Here is a 15,036-nt window from a genome sequence, read left to right as displayed (position 1 = left end):
ACTTACACCTGGCGGATCTTAGGGATATCTATGCGTAACTGATTCTATGAATCAGGCGCATAGATACGACCGACCGCACTCAGAGATACGACAGCGTATCAGGATATACGCCGTCGTATCTCTTTCTGAATCAGGCCCCTTGCCTGAAAAACTTGCGGCGGCGTAACGTAAATGAGATACGTTACGCCCGCACAGTTTTGCGCCCATATACGTGAATCTGGCCCATAATGATTTGGGTATCTCAGGTCCAGTAAGTAATAAGACGGCAACATTTCTTTATTTTGACAGAGTCCAATAATGTAATTGTCTGTAAAATCATTAATAATTTCACAGACATTCTATTTCATATTGGCGCACTCAAGAATCCATTTTTTTTTTTTTTAATACAGTATTGGAGTTTTTGATGGTTTATGGAAGTATTTTCTTTCATTATGCCGCACAAAATTTTTTTTTTTTTTTTTTCTCTTCAATTTGAATAACGATCAAAAATTCCAATAGGCTATTTTTCCTGCATCAAACCAGAAAATAAAATACAAACAGTCCTTTGTTTATTATACATTTCAACCAGTGGCGGCTGGTGCTCAACATTTTTGGGGGGGCGCAAACGAAAAATTGCAGCCTCACTGTGCCCATCAAATGCAGCCGCTGTGCCATGAATTGTCACAACTGTGCCATGCCATCAAACGCAGCCACTGTGCCATCAATTGTCAACACTGTGCCATGCCATCAAACGCAGTCACTGTGGCATCAATTGTCACCACTGTGCCATGCCATCAAACGCAGCCACTGTGCCATCAATTGTCACCACTGTGCCATGCCATCAAACGCAGCCACTGTGCCATCAATTATCACCACTGTGCCATGCCATCAAACGCAGCCACTGTGGCATCAATTGTCACCACTGTGCCATGCCATCAAACTTAGCCACTCTGCCATCAATTGTCACCACTGTGCCATGCCATCAAACGCAGACACTGTGCCATCAATTATCACCACTGTGCCATGCCATCAAACGCAGTCACTGTGCCATGTCATCAAACGCAGTCACTGTGCAATCAATTGTCACCCTCACCACTGTGCCATGCCATCAAATGCAGCCACTGTGCCATCAATTATCACCACTGTGCCATGCCATCAAATGCAGTCACTATGCCATCAATTCGCACCATTGTGCCATGCCATCAAACGCAGCCACTGTGCCATGCTATCAAACGTAGTCACTGTGCCATGCCATCAAACACAGCCACTGTGCCATCAATTGTCACCACTGTGCCATGCCATCAAATGCAGTCACTGTGCCATGCCATCAAACGCAGCCACTGTGGCATAAATTGTCACCACTGTGCCATCAATTATCACCACTGTGCCATGCCATCAAATGCAGTCACTATGCCATCAATTCGCACCACTGTGCCATGCCATCAAACACAGTCACTGTGCCATGCCATCAAACGCAACCACTGTGCCATCAATTAACACCACTGTGCCATGCCATCAAACGCAGCCACTGTGCCATCAATTATCACCACTGTGCCATGCCATCAAATGCAGTCACTATGCCATCAATTCACTCCACTGTGCCATGCCATCAAACACAGTCACTATGCCATCAAACGCAGCCACTCTGCCATGCCATCAAACGCACTCACTGTGCCATGCCATCAAACGCAGCCACTGTGCCATCAATTGTCACCACTGTGCCATGCCATCAAACGCAGCCACTGTGCCATCAATTATCACCACTGTGCCATGCCATCAAATGCAGTCACTATGCCATCAATTCGCTCCACTGTGCCATGCCATCAAACACAGTCACTATGCCATGCCATCAAACGCAGCCACTGTGCCATGCCATCAAACGCACTCACTGTGCCATGCCATCAAACACAGCCACTGTGCCATCAATTGTCACCACTGTGCCATGCCATCAAACGCAGCCTCTGTGCCCCTCAATTGTCGCCACTTTGCCCTTTAATTGTCCCCACTGTGCCCATTGTTGCCACTGTGCATGTCACTGTGCCCTTTAATTGCTGCCACTGTGCCCATTGTCAACACTATGCCCATTGATGCCACTGTGCCCTTTGTCGCCTCTGTGCCCTTTGTCGCCGCTGTGCCCTGTAAAATGCACTTCTCCCGCCTTGGTGACACTTCAGCCAATCAGGTTACCGATAACCGGAATCGGTGAACCTGATTGGCTGAGACGGCCGTCAGTCTTATCCAAGGAACGCACCCCCCGTACATCCCGAGGATAAGCATCCGGGAGACGAGGGCTGTACTCGGAAAGCCGCTGGCTCTGATAGGCACTTCCGCACAGCCAACCAGCTGCCGTTATTTAGGTGGTCGGCGCTCAAGTTCCGGCCATCTGAATAGACCAGCAGCGGCAGCTGGCAACAATAACATACATTCATGCAATGCATGAATGTATGTTATTTCAGTGGCGGTGCGGAGCCTCCAGAGGGGGCGGCGCTCCAGCGCCCTCTATAGACAGACCGCCACTGATTTCAAGCACTTCCGAACCACCCACCGTCATACGTGATGTGTTTGAAGAGGAATACTGTTGTTATGGTAGCAGCTTGCTACCATAACCCCAGTATCCTCTTCCTCAGTGGGCGGTCTTCTACAAGATAAAAGTGGTCTCTGCGACGGATACGCCGCAAGATCACTTTTATCGACGGCGGGAGAGGTCCCCCCCCCCCCTCCCGCCGCTCTCCGGTGCCTTCTGCCGATAACCGGAGGCGATCCGGTCCTTTTCCTTGCTGTGCATGGAGATGAGTGAGAGGAAGATGGCCCCCATGCGTCTCCATATCACTGCAAGGCGGAAGAAACGTCAAATCGTCACTTCCGCCCATACGTCTTAACCGCTTGAGGACTAATGCACAACGATATACGTCGACAAAATGGCACGGCTGGGCACAAGGGCGTACATGTACGTCCCCTTTAAGATCCGATCCTCTTCTCCGTGACCGGCTCCATGGGAACAGCGGACCCGATCGCCGCCGGTGTCCCGCGATCGGGTCACAGAGAGGAAGAAGGGGGAGAGGTAAGTGTAAACAAACCTCTCCACGTGCTTCCTAGTGTGGCTTCAGGGAACAGCGATCAGTGAGGTGTCACGACAAGCCACGCCCCCTAACAGTTAGAAGCACTCCCTAGGTCACACTTAACCCCTTCAGCGCCCCCTACAGGTTAACCCCTTCACTGCCAGTGTCATTTTTACAGTAATCAGTGCACTTTTTATAGCATTGATCGCTGTATAAATGACAATGGTCCAAAAATGGTGTCAAAAGTGTCCAAAGTGTCCGCCATAATGTCGCAGTCACAATAAAAATCGCTGATCGCCGCCATTACTAGTATAAAAAAAAAATGATTAATAAAAATGCCATAAAACTATGCCCTATTTTGTAAACGCTATAACTTTTGCGCAAACCAATCAATAAAAGCTTTTTGCGAAAAAATATATAGAAGAATACGTATCGGCCTAAACTGAGGAAAAAAAAATGTTTTTATATATTTTTTGGGGATATTTATTATAGCAAAAAGTAAAAAATATTTAATTTTTTTCAAAACTCTCTATTCTCTATTTTTGTTTACAGCGCAAAAAATAAAAACCGCAGAGGTGATCAAATACCACCAAAATAAATCTGTGGGAAAAAAATGACTCCAATTTTGTTTGGGAGCCACGTCGCATGACCGCGCAATTGTCAGTTAAAGCGACGCGGTGCCGAATCGCAAAAAGGGGCAAGGTCCTTAAAGCAAAGCTCCACCCTAAAGTGGAACTCCCGCTGATCGGAACCCTCCCCCCCTTCGGTGTCACATTTGACACCTTTCAGGGGGGAGGGGGGTGCAGATAGGTATTTGCACCCACTTCCAGCCACAGTCTCGGGCAGACTGCGGGCATGACGTCACCTCCCGTGTTCCACCCCGTTGTGTTCTGGGAACACTCGGCTCCCAGTACACAGCGGGAGCCAATCGGCAGGCGTAGCACGACTCGCGCTTGCGCCGTAGGGAACCGGGCAGTGAAGCTGGGGCGCTTCACTTCCTGGTTCCCTCACCGAGGATGGCGGTGGGGGCAGCAGAGTGACGAGCGATCGCTCGTCCTCTGCTGTGGACGGCGCTGGACTCCAGGACAGGTAAGTGCGCCGATATTAAAAGTCAGCAGCTGCAGTATTTGTAGCTGCTGGCTTTTAATATTTATTTTTTTTCAGCGGAGCTCCGCTTTAACCTGCATAATGGTCCGGGTCTTAAGTGGTTAAACTAGAGTTTAAAGTTAGCTGAGAAATTCAGTGCACAGTACTTTTTATTCATCTCTGGTGGCAAAAGTTTATTTTTTTTCAAAAACCTCGAGCGAATTTCCTATTTTCTTTTTTTTTTATATAAAGAGAAATATGCATGTGTATATTTATTGTTGCCTTACATAAAGATAACATGTCAACAACAAAAAGGAGGCAAAGCAATTACGTGTTCATAATACGCGGCGCATTGTATAGGCTTATACGGTTGGGGCTGTAAACAATTCATCATTTGATTGGCACTTATTGTTGAGATTTTTTTGCAGAATAAAGACTTTACCTTATTGCTGTATGGATTTTCCTCCCCCTAGAGTGCTTCTCTTCAATATAGAACTCTGATGAATAGTCATCCATGTTGTACTAGTTATTAGCACTGCTACAATACAAACACCATTTTCTTGACATTAGAATGTGTAATCTGGTTGACGTACACTTTTTTATTTTTTTGTGTGTTTTTTTTGTTATCTACATATATACAGTAAGCAATGTAACTTTTAAATTGGAATGTTAAATTGCCGTTCTTCTTTGTTCTCTTTGGTGGCTCAGAGGAATAGATTTTTATTTATAGGGATATGTTTTATTTGGGGACCAAAGCTTTGTTGCACGGGGGAATAGATTTTTCATATTTTCACAAATTAGATGATGGATGGAAACATCTGTTCTCTCCTTTATTTGGGGATATGCACTGGCGGACATAGTCAGCAAAAGCCCTTGCGATATTAGTTATAGAAACCCCTTACATTCAATTGATGACCAAGAACAAAGGCTAATGCCGCGTACACACGACTCTACGGTTCTAAAAAATTAAGGGCCAGATTCACATAGAGATACGGCGGTGTATCTCCTGATACACCGTCGTATCTCAGAGTTGCGTCGGTCGTATCTATGCGACTGATTCATAGGGCCAGATTCACGTAGATCAGCGGCTCTATAGATCCGCTCGATCTACGTGATTTAAGATCCGCTCCCGCAAGTTTGAGAGGCAAGTGGCTAATTCACAAACCACTTACCTCCAAACTTGCGGCGGCGGATCCTAAATCCCCCGGCGGAATTCAAATTCCGCGGCTAGGGGGAGTGTACTATTTAAATCAGGCGCGTTCCCGCGCCGATTTAAATGAGCATGCGCCGTCCGGGGAATTTCCCGGCGTGCATTGCTCCCACTGACATCACTAGGACGTCAGTGGTTTCGACGTGAGCGTGACTTGCGACGCGCGTGTTTGTGAATCGGCGTACGCAAACGACGTTAGAAAATTCAAATTCGACGTGGGAACGCCGGCTATACTTAACATTGGCTGCGCCTGATAAAAGCAGGGGTAAGTATACAACGGGAAAGCCGCTACGGAAACGTCGTAAGAAGACTGCGTCGGGGCCGCGTACGTTCGTGAATTTGCGTATCTCGCTGATTTACATATTATTCAAGGTAAATCAGCGGGAACGCCCCCGGCGCCATTTTTAAATTGAAAAAAAGATCCGACAGTGTAACACAGTGTAACACTGTCAGATCTTAGTCCTATCTATGTGTATCTGATTCTATGAATCAGGTGCATAGATAGGACCAGTGTAAGTCAGAGATACGATGGTGTATCTGTAGATACACCGTCGTATCTCTTTGTGAATCTGGCCCATAGAATCAGTTATGCATAGACAAGCCTAAGATCCGACAGGTGTAACTGTGTTACACCGTCGGATCTTAACTGCAATTTTAAAATGGCCGCTGGGAGGGGGAGCTGCGGTGGCTCAACGCGATTGGCACTGCGCTGACAAGCCATTCACCTCTGCAGCTAGGGGTTCGGATCCCGGTCTCAGCTACATGTGAATTGAGTTTGGTGGTCTCATCCCGGCTCCCGGTGGGTGTGCTATGCGAGGTAAGCCTGCGCTTAGTACGCCCACCCCCCTCCCACAAAAACCACCACACTTACACGCACTCGAAATTGGGTTAACATGCACACATTTTGACCACGCGGTCTCTAAAAAGAGAGGCGAAGGACTAACAGGGCTGGTTGAGCGGGCTAGATCCTCTCACTCCCCTATAGGGAGTCCCTCTGCCCCGTTGGGCTTCAAAGCGGAGCAGGTAGGGCGGGCTGTGTGGGAGGACCCCCTCACACACCCGCCATTGCCACCCGGGGCATGGAGAAAGGTGGCAGATTGCCTCTGGGGGAGGCCTGCCTACTCCCAACTCCTGAAGTCGCTCTCTTCTCTCTAGAGTACACGCACAAAATACACTTTTAAAAAAATGGCCGCTGGGGGCGTTCTTGCTGATTTACGCAGAAAATATGTAAATCAGCGAGATACGCCAATTCACGAACGTACACGGGCCCGACGCAGTCACTTCCCGGCATATAGTTACCCCTGCTTCTATGAGGCGCAGCCAATGTTAAGTATGGCCGTCGTTCCCGTGACGAAATTTGAATTTTTTATGTTGTTTTCCTAAGTCGTTCGCGAATAGGGATTTGCAGAAATGACGCTCACGTCGGCTTCAAATACCACCAAAAGAAAGCTCTATTTGTGGGAAAAAAAGGACGCCAATTTTGTTTGGGAGCCACGTCGCACGACCGCGCAATTGTCAGTTAAAGCGACGCAGTAACGAATTGTAAAAACGCCTTTGGTCATTTAGCAGAATATTGGTCCGGGGCTTAAGTGGTTAAGCAATTATTAAAATGCTCCTGAAAAAAAATGACTTTCTTTTTTAGCATTGATACATGTCCCCTGGGGCAGGACCCCGGGTCCCCGAACACTTTTTAGGGCAATAACTTGCCTATAAGCTTTTAAAATTAGCACGTTCGTGTCCCATAGACTTTAATGGTGTTCGCACAATTTTTTTGCCTGTTCGCATGTTCTGCTGCGAACCGATCCGAGGGGTGTTTGGCTCATCCCTGTTACATAACTAATGTAATTTCTTTTTCAGAAATATGAAGTGTGCAGCATACATACTTTAGCTATGAAGAGAAAACTATAAAGCTTTTAGAAGCGTATAACAACCCATTAAACAAGTCTTACTTACTGTTTATTGACTACAATGTATCCAAGTTACACCGATCAGCGGGAAATGTGTTTTTTTTTTTTTTTCAATGTTTTGTAATTGGGAATAAAGGGGGGCTTTATGCTTTGTAACGGTGATTGGAAAATAGCTTTAATAAAGAGTTCGAAATTGTATTATTTTCTAGTATTTTTCCATTGCTGGCAGCTTCCAAGCTTGGATGATCTAAGCGTTTTCTCAAGTGGCTGACATATATTTGCATTGTGTGTTCTGTGGGGTGTCGAATCCACAAAGAACTGTCTATAAATAATAAAGATTGTCTGCTTCACCTGGACCTCAAAAAAAAAATATCCAAGTGAGATTGTTCTGCGCGATAGATGTTGTATTGGTCCGCGGTCAACGCCGGACTTGTGTTTGAGGAGGAAGGGGCCAAAACAAACAAACAAACAAAACAAAAAAATTAGAGCTTATGACAACGGCCTGGTGGTATGTTTGCGTTTGCTTTGATAAAACGTTGCAGTCGTTTTTGCCGTTTTAATTTGATGCTGAAATAGATTTGACAAGTAAAGTCAATTATATCAGAAATATCACTCTTGAAAAAGTAATGCCGTGTACACAAGATCGGAAATTCCGACAAGAAAAGTCCGATGTGAGCTTTTGGTCGGAAATTTCCGACCGTGTGTAGGCTCCAACGGAATTTTTTTTTTTGTCGGAAAATGGTTTTCATTTTTTTTTTTTTACAAATAAATATGTGAAAAGTGTGGTGTGCATTTGTCTTTAGCCCTCTCTACTCCTAACTAAAATCTAGTGAAACCAATTGCCTTCAGAAGTCACCTACCGTATTTATCGGGGTATACCGCGCGCCAGCTTATAACGCGCACCCCGAGTTTAGAAGGGAAGTTTAAGGAAAAAACTTACATTTTGGATGTCTTGCCTGGCGTCCGTCGGCGGCCTTGTCCGGCGTCCGTCTGCGGCCTTGCGCGGGGTCCGTCCAGCCTTGTCGGTGTCTGTCTGCTGTCTTGCCTGGCGTCCATCGGCGGCCTTGTCCGGCGTCCATTGGCGGTCTTGCGCGGGGTCCGTCCAGCCTTGTCGGTGTCCGTCTGCTGTCTTGCCCGGCGTCCATCGGCGGCCTTGTCCGGCGTCCGTCTGCCGGGGGTTGCAGTGTTGTGTGTTTGAGTTTGGCGCCTCGGTCGAGCTGTGCAGAGCCGAATTTCCGGTGTGTTCGGCTCCTCACGCGTGGCTGCCGGCAGAGCCGAGCGTGGCTGAGCCCCCAGTACACTCGGCTCGGTCTTTGTCGGTCTTTGTCGGCGGCGCTCTGAGACGGCCGACAAAGACGGGATCGGCGTATAACGCACACCCACGATTTTCCCCTGATTTTAAGGGAAAAAAAGTGCGCGTTATACGCCGATAAATACGGTAATTAGTAACTAGAGTCCACCCTACTCAGGGGGGCTGAATACAAATGCATGCCACACTTTTTAGATATTTATTTGTAAAAAAATATATTGAAAACCAATTATCATTTTCCTTCCACTTCACAATTATGTGCCACTTTGTGTTGGTTCATCACATAAAATCCCAATAAAATACATTTACATTTTTGGTTGTAACATGAGAAAATGTGGAAAATGTCAAGGGGTATGAATACTTTTTCAAAGGCACTGTAAATCTAAAACAAAAAAAAACATTGGCTTTAGATACACTTTAAAATATTGTGTGTGCTGAGATACGACATATATTCTTCCGCTGCAAACCCCTACAAAAGGTATGTGGAAAAAATACACAACCTTACAAGGCAACTAATCGGTTCATTGGGCATACTCCCCTGAACTGTACCTGCTACATACTGAGAAAGAGCAATCCCGCTTTACCAGCCAAACACTTACGCAGCTCATTATTGCAGCTCACAGCTTGATCCCCCAATTATGGCGGACACCTACAGTGTCTTTCATGAAAGACGGGATAGATCAGGTGGAATAACTTTTTTTTGAGATGGAGTCCATTATGCATTACAAACTTGACAGATTGCAACAGTTTACATCGCACATGGGAGGAATTCTATAGATTGGCATTATACAAGGAAAAACACTGGGGTAGATTCACGTACCTTTTACGGCGGCGTATCTCCAGATACGCCGCCGTAATTTGAAATCGTTACGCCGATTCTCAAAGGCAGATACGCTAAAAAAAAAAATAGGCTTCCTCCACCGACGTAACTTGAATGCGGCGGCGTAGAATTGTGTGCAATATTACGTTGGCCGCTAGGGGCGCTTCCGTTGTTTTCGGCGTAGAATATGCAAATTACCTAGATACGCCGACTCACAAACGGTAGTTTTTTACGTCGTTTGCGTAAAGGCTTTTTCTGCGTAACGTTGCTCCTGCTATTAGGAGGCGCAGCCAATGTTAAGTATTGATGTCGTTCCCGCTTCGAAATTCGAATTATTTACGTCGTTTGCGTAAGTCGTTCGCGAATAGGGCTGGACGTAATTTACGTTCACGTCGAAACCAATATGTTGTTGCGCCGTACTTGGAAGCAATGCACACTGGGATATGTACACGGATGGCGCATGCCATCAATCATGTCAGGTTATCAGAAATTTACATAAAACATGCCCCCCTTCCACATTTGAATTACCCGCGCTTACGCCGGCCCCATTTACGCTGTGCCGCCGCGACTTACGTAGCAAGTGCTTTGTGAATACTGCACTTGCTCCTGTAAGTTGCGGCGGCGTAGCGTAAATACGATACGCTGCGCCGCCGTAAGCTAAAGCGCAGCTACGTGAATCTACCCCACTGTTGGGTGGTGGTGCAGGGCGAGCTGAGCTGCTAGGTCATTACTGCAATGGGGTGTCAGGGCAGGGCCGATCCTAGGCAGGGTGCACAGGGTGCTTTGCACCCAGGCGCCTGCAGAGGTGGGGGGCGCCGAAGTGCCAGAGTTTTCCCCTCCCTCCTTCTCTCCTTGTTTGTGTCTGTCCAGAACTAGTGTTCTGAGCATAGGTGTGTGTCTTTCCAGAACTGATGTGTGAGCATAGGGCAGCCCGTCCAGCCTGGTAGTGCTCGGGGGAGGGGCCGCTCCTCTTCCTGACACAAGGGTTCTAGTTTTTAGTGGCTGCTGAGTGCTGATGTGCAGGAATGAATTCCTCACACTGGGAGTCTTGGATCCCGCACTGTCTCCACCAACTCCAGTTGGAATGCCTCCCCCTCCCATTTCTATCTTGGGCTGCACAGAGAGAGAGACCCGAGGTGAGTCACAGTGTTCAGTGTGCTGGGGGATGGCATCCCCAGCATCCCTTTACATGTGCTCTGGGCTTCCCCTGCTCTAGATGTTTTATGGCATGATAGATTGCATTGGATACACAGCCCCTGTCCATCTGCTGTACTATATCTGCAGTCTCTGACCATCTCCTGTACTATGTCTGCAGACTCTGACCATCTCCTGTACTATGCCTGCAGTCTCTGACCATCTCCTGTACTGTGCCTGCAGTCTCTGACCATCTCCTGTACTGTGTCTGCAGTCTCTGATCGTCTCCTGTACTGTGTCTGCAGTCTCTGATCGTCTCCTGTACTGTGTCTGCAGTCTCTGATCGTCTCCAGTACTTTGTCTGCAGTCTCTGATCATCTCCTGTACTATGTCTGCAGTCTCTGATCATCTCCTGTACTATTTCTGCAATCTCTGGCCATCTCCTGTACTGTTTCTGTAATCTCTGATCATCTCCAGTACTGTGTCTGCAGTCTCTGATCATCTCCTGTACTATGTCTGCAGTCTCTGACCATCTCCTGTACTGTTTCTGCAGTCTCTTATGATCTCCAGTACTTTGTCTGCAGTCTCTGACCATCTCCTGTACTGTTTCTGCAGTCTCTTATCTCCAGTACTTTGTCTGTAGTCTCTGATCATCTCCTGTACTATGTCTGCAGTCTCTGACCATCTCCTGTACTGTTTCTGCAGTCTCTGATCATCTCCAGTACTGTGTCTGCAGTCTCTGATCGTCTTCTGTACTATTTCTGCAGTCTCTAATCGTCTCCAGTACTATGTCTGCATAAAGTACTCCGCTTCTCTTCCTGTATTTTGTTTATTGTTAAGAGATCATGTAAGGATCCCAGGTTAATGAAGATTTTGTGGGAGAGCATATCTGTGGTTAAGTCATTGCCATAGAAACATGTGTAAAGGGGAGGAGTTAGTTAAATGGCCACACCCATGTGGGGGCGCCAGAAATATTTCTGCACCCAGGCGCCTGTGACCCTAGGATCGGCCCTGTGTCAGGGTTTGTCCACGGCTCCCCAGCATTTGTCAGGTGCCACCGAGCCTAAAGAATTGCCTATCAACCACACTTACAACCATACGGGTATAGTAACGTTTGATGGGCACAGTGACTGCGTTTGATGGCACAGTGGCTGCGTTTGATGGGCACAGTGACTGCGTTTGATGGCACAGTGGCTGCGTTTGATGGGCACAGTGACTGCGTTTGATGGCACAGTGGCTGCGTTTGATGGCACAGTGGCTGTGCTTGATGGGCACAGTGAGGCTGCAATTGAAGGATTTTTTTTTTCAGTTTGTTTGCCATCCCCCCAAAAATTTTGAGCACCAGCCGCCACGGAGCCACGCTTGAAAACATAAAATATCAAATATTTTGCTCAGATCCAGTATCATTTTCAACTCCACGTGTCAACACTCATTGAGTCGTTGACCTCGAAGAGCAATACAGCCAGCAAAGTCAGAGGTTAGTGATACGGAGAGCAGGAAGACAGTTCATGTACTTGCGGCTGTCACTTTCTATATCTCTCTGACAGGTCGTTCCTGGTGAATCGGAGATCTCTCGTATGAGAAGTGATGAAGCTCAGGATGGCCAAAAACTATCCAACTGTAACTGACATTTGCATTGTACAGCCAGGGCATAACTGACATATTTTTATTTTTTTCTGGTTGATATTAGCAAGCCTAACATTTCACAAATCAATAGATTGTGTTGTCATGGCATTTACATTTTTCTTGTATAAATTATGGCTGGAGCAACAGCGATAGAAGATTTTATCTTCCATGATGGACAAAATTGTATTTTTACATCTTGTCTTAGTGATAACGCTTTCATATTTCAGATCTCTTGCAAAAGAATTCCATTTTATGTTTACAAGAATTTATAATTATTTTGATATTCTAGCTTGTTGGGGTGATTTATGAGTTTGGGTGGCATAAGCTTTGCATAGCAGTTGCCAGTGGCCTGTGTGACAGGAAGTCAGGTAAATCTGTGAGTGTTGTCACAGACGGGACATACATTTCTGGCTTGTTTAGACAATACACCAATTGTTGTTAGGCGTCGGCTGCAAACGTAGCCAGAAAAGGCTAAAGGCCGTTGGAAGACTTCAGCTGTTCATAATGAGGCAATTAAGGCCTCTATAAGTAGTCCAGAGGATTACCCCTAATTTGCTGCATCCTGAGTCTTTGTGAGTAAGGAGAGCAGTGCCAGAAAGTCTTCTGAGGAGGTGAGGAGGAAATTGATTTTTCTGTGTGATAAAAATGAAAAGACTATTGTTTTTCTGCTGTATGACCAGCAGTGTCTGCCCAGCACTATGCTGTGCCAGATTCCATAGATAGGTTCCTGTGTGGAAGGTAGACGCCCCAAGTGGCCAGGGTTTATTTTATGTTTGATTTTGTTTATGCTAGGGTTGTCCCGATACCACTTTTTTAGGACTGAGTACGAGTACCGATACTTTTTTTCAAGTAGTCGCCGATACCGAATACCGATACTTTTTTTTAAATGTGTCCCCAAATGCAGCCATGTCCCCCCACAAATGCAGCCATGTCCCCCCATATCCAGCAATGTCTCCCCATATCCAGCAATGTCCCCCATATCCAGCAATGTCCCCCACATCCAGCAATGTCCCCCACATCCAGCAATGTCCCCCACATCCAGCAATGTCCCCCGTATGCAGCAATGTCCCCCATATGCAGCAATGTCCCCCGTATCCAGCAATGTCCCCCATATGCAGTAATGTCCCCCGTATGCAGTAATGTCCCCCGTATCTAGCAATGTCCCCCGTATGCAGTAATGTCCGCCGTATGCAGTAATGTCCCCCGTATCCAGTAATGTCCCCCGTATCCAGTAATGTCCCCCGTATCCAGTAATGTCCCCCACATCAATGTCCCCCACATCTAGGCAATGTCCCCCACATCCAGCAATGTCCCCCACATCCAGCAATGTCCCTCACATCCAGCAATGTCCCCCACATCCAGCAATGTCCCCTGTATGCAGCAATGTCCCCCGTATGCAGCAATGTCCCCCACATCCAGCAATGTCCCCCACATCCAGCAATGTCCCCCGTATCTAGCAATGTCCCCCGTATCCAGCAATGTCCCCCGTATCCAGCAATGTCCCCCGTATCCAGCAATGTCCCCCTTATCCAGCAATGTCCCCCGTATCCAGCAATGTCCCCCACATCCAGCAATGTCCCCCTTATCCAGCAATGTCCCCCGTATCCAGCAATGTCCCCCACATCCAGCAATGTCCCCCGTATGCAGTAATGTCCCCCGTATGCAGTAATGTCCCCCGTATGCAGTAATGTCCGCCGTATCCAGTAATGTCCCCCGTATCCAGTAATGTCCCCCACATCAATGTCCCCCACATCTAGGCAATGTCCCCCACATCCAGCAATGTCCCCCACATCCAGCAATGTCCCCCGTATCCAGCAATGTCCCCCACATCCAGCAATGTCCCCCTTATCCAGCAATGTCCCCCGTATCCAGCAATGTCCCCCACATCCAGCAATGTCCCCCACATCCAGCAATGTCCCCCACATCCAGCAATGTCCCAATATCCAGCAATGTCCCCCACATCCAGCAATGTCCCAATATCCAGCATTGTCCCCCATATGCAGCAATGTCCCCCGTATCTAGCAATGTCCCCCGTATCTAGCAATGTCCCCCGTATGCAGTAATGTCCCCCGTATGCAGTAATGTCCACGGTATGCAGTAATGTCCCCTGTATCCAGTAATGTCCCCCACATCCAGCAAGGTCTCCCCATATGCAGCCATGTCCTGTCCCCCTTACCTTCATCGCGCCGCATCCCCGCTGCCGCCGACTGCTTAATATGGGCGGGGAACATTACAGCTTTGAACAGCTGTAGGCGGGGGGGGGGGGGGAGTATTCTATTTTGGTATCGGGGGTATTTGCGGGAGTATGAGTACTCCCGCAAATACTCGGAATCGGTCCCGATACCGATACTAGTATCGGTATCGGGACAACCATAGTTTATGCTGTTGGGATGCTTGCACTTGTTTCCAGCAAGATGGAAGAATAAACCAAAATCTTTGTTTTCAACCGTCTTCGACTGCCTGTCTGTATAAATTCAGTGTGTAGTGAACCCATCCAAGGGGTCCCACACCCCGCTACCGAGCTAACCCCTTACACCTGGCACTGTGTTAGTGATGAGCCGAACGGCCCTGGGTTCAGTTCAGTAATGCCGCGTACACGCGATCGGAAAGTTCCGACAAGAAAAGTCCAATGTGAGCTTTTGAGTGGAAAATTTCCGACCGTGTGTAGGCTCCATCGGACTTTTGCTGTCGGAATTTCCTGCCAACAACAAAATATTGATGCCTCGTATACACGATCGGTTTCCCTGACCGTCAAAAGTCCGCGGGGAAAACCGAGGGGGAAGCCAAGAACTGTCTTGATTGCTTTTCCCTGTGTACACGCAGGCCCGTCGCTACAGGACAGGCAAAACAAACAATTGCTTGGGGCCCCGAGCTGGCCTGGGGCCCCCAACTTCCCCTTCCCAGGA

The sequence above is a fragment of the Rana temporaria genome, chromosome 9 (genome assembly GCF_905171775.1).
Source record: "Rana temporaria chromosome 9, aRanTem1.1, whole genome shotgun sequence".
NCBI lineage: Eukaryota > Metazoa > Chordata > Amphibia > Anura > Ranidae > Rana > Rana temporaria.
The sequence above is the reverse complement of the archived record's forward strand: the minus strand, read 5'-3'. Positions refer to the sequence as shown.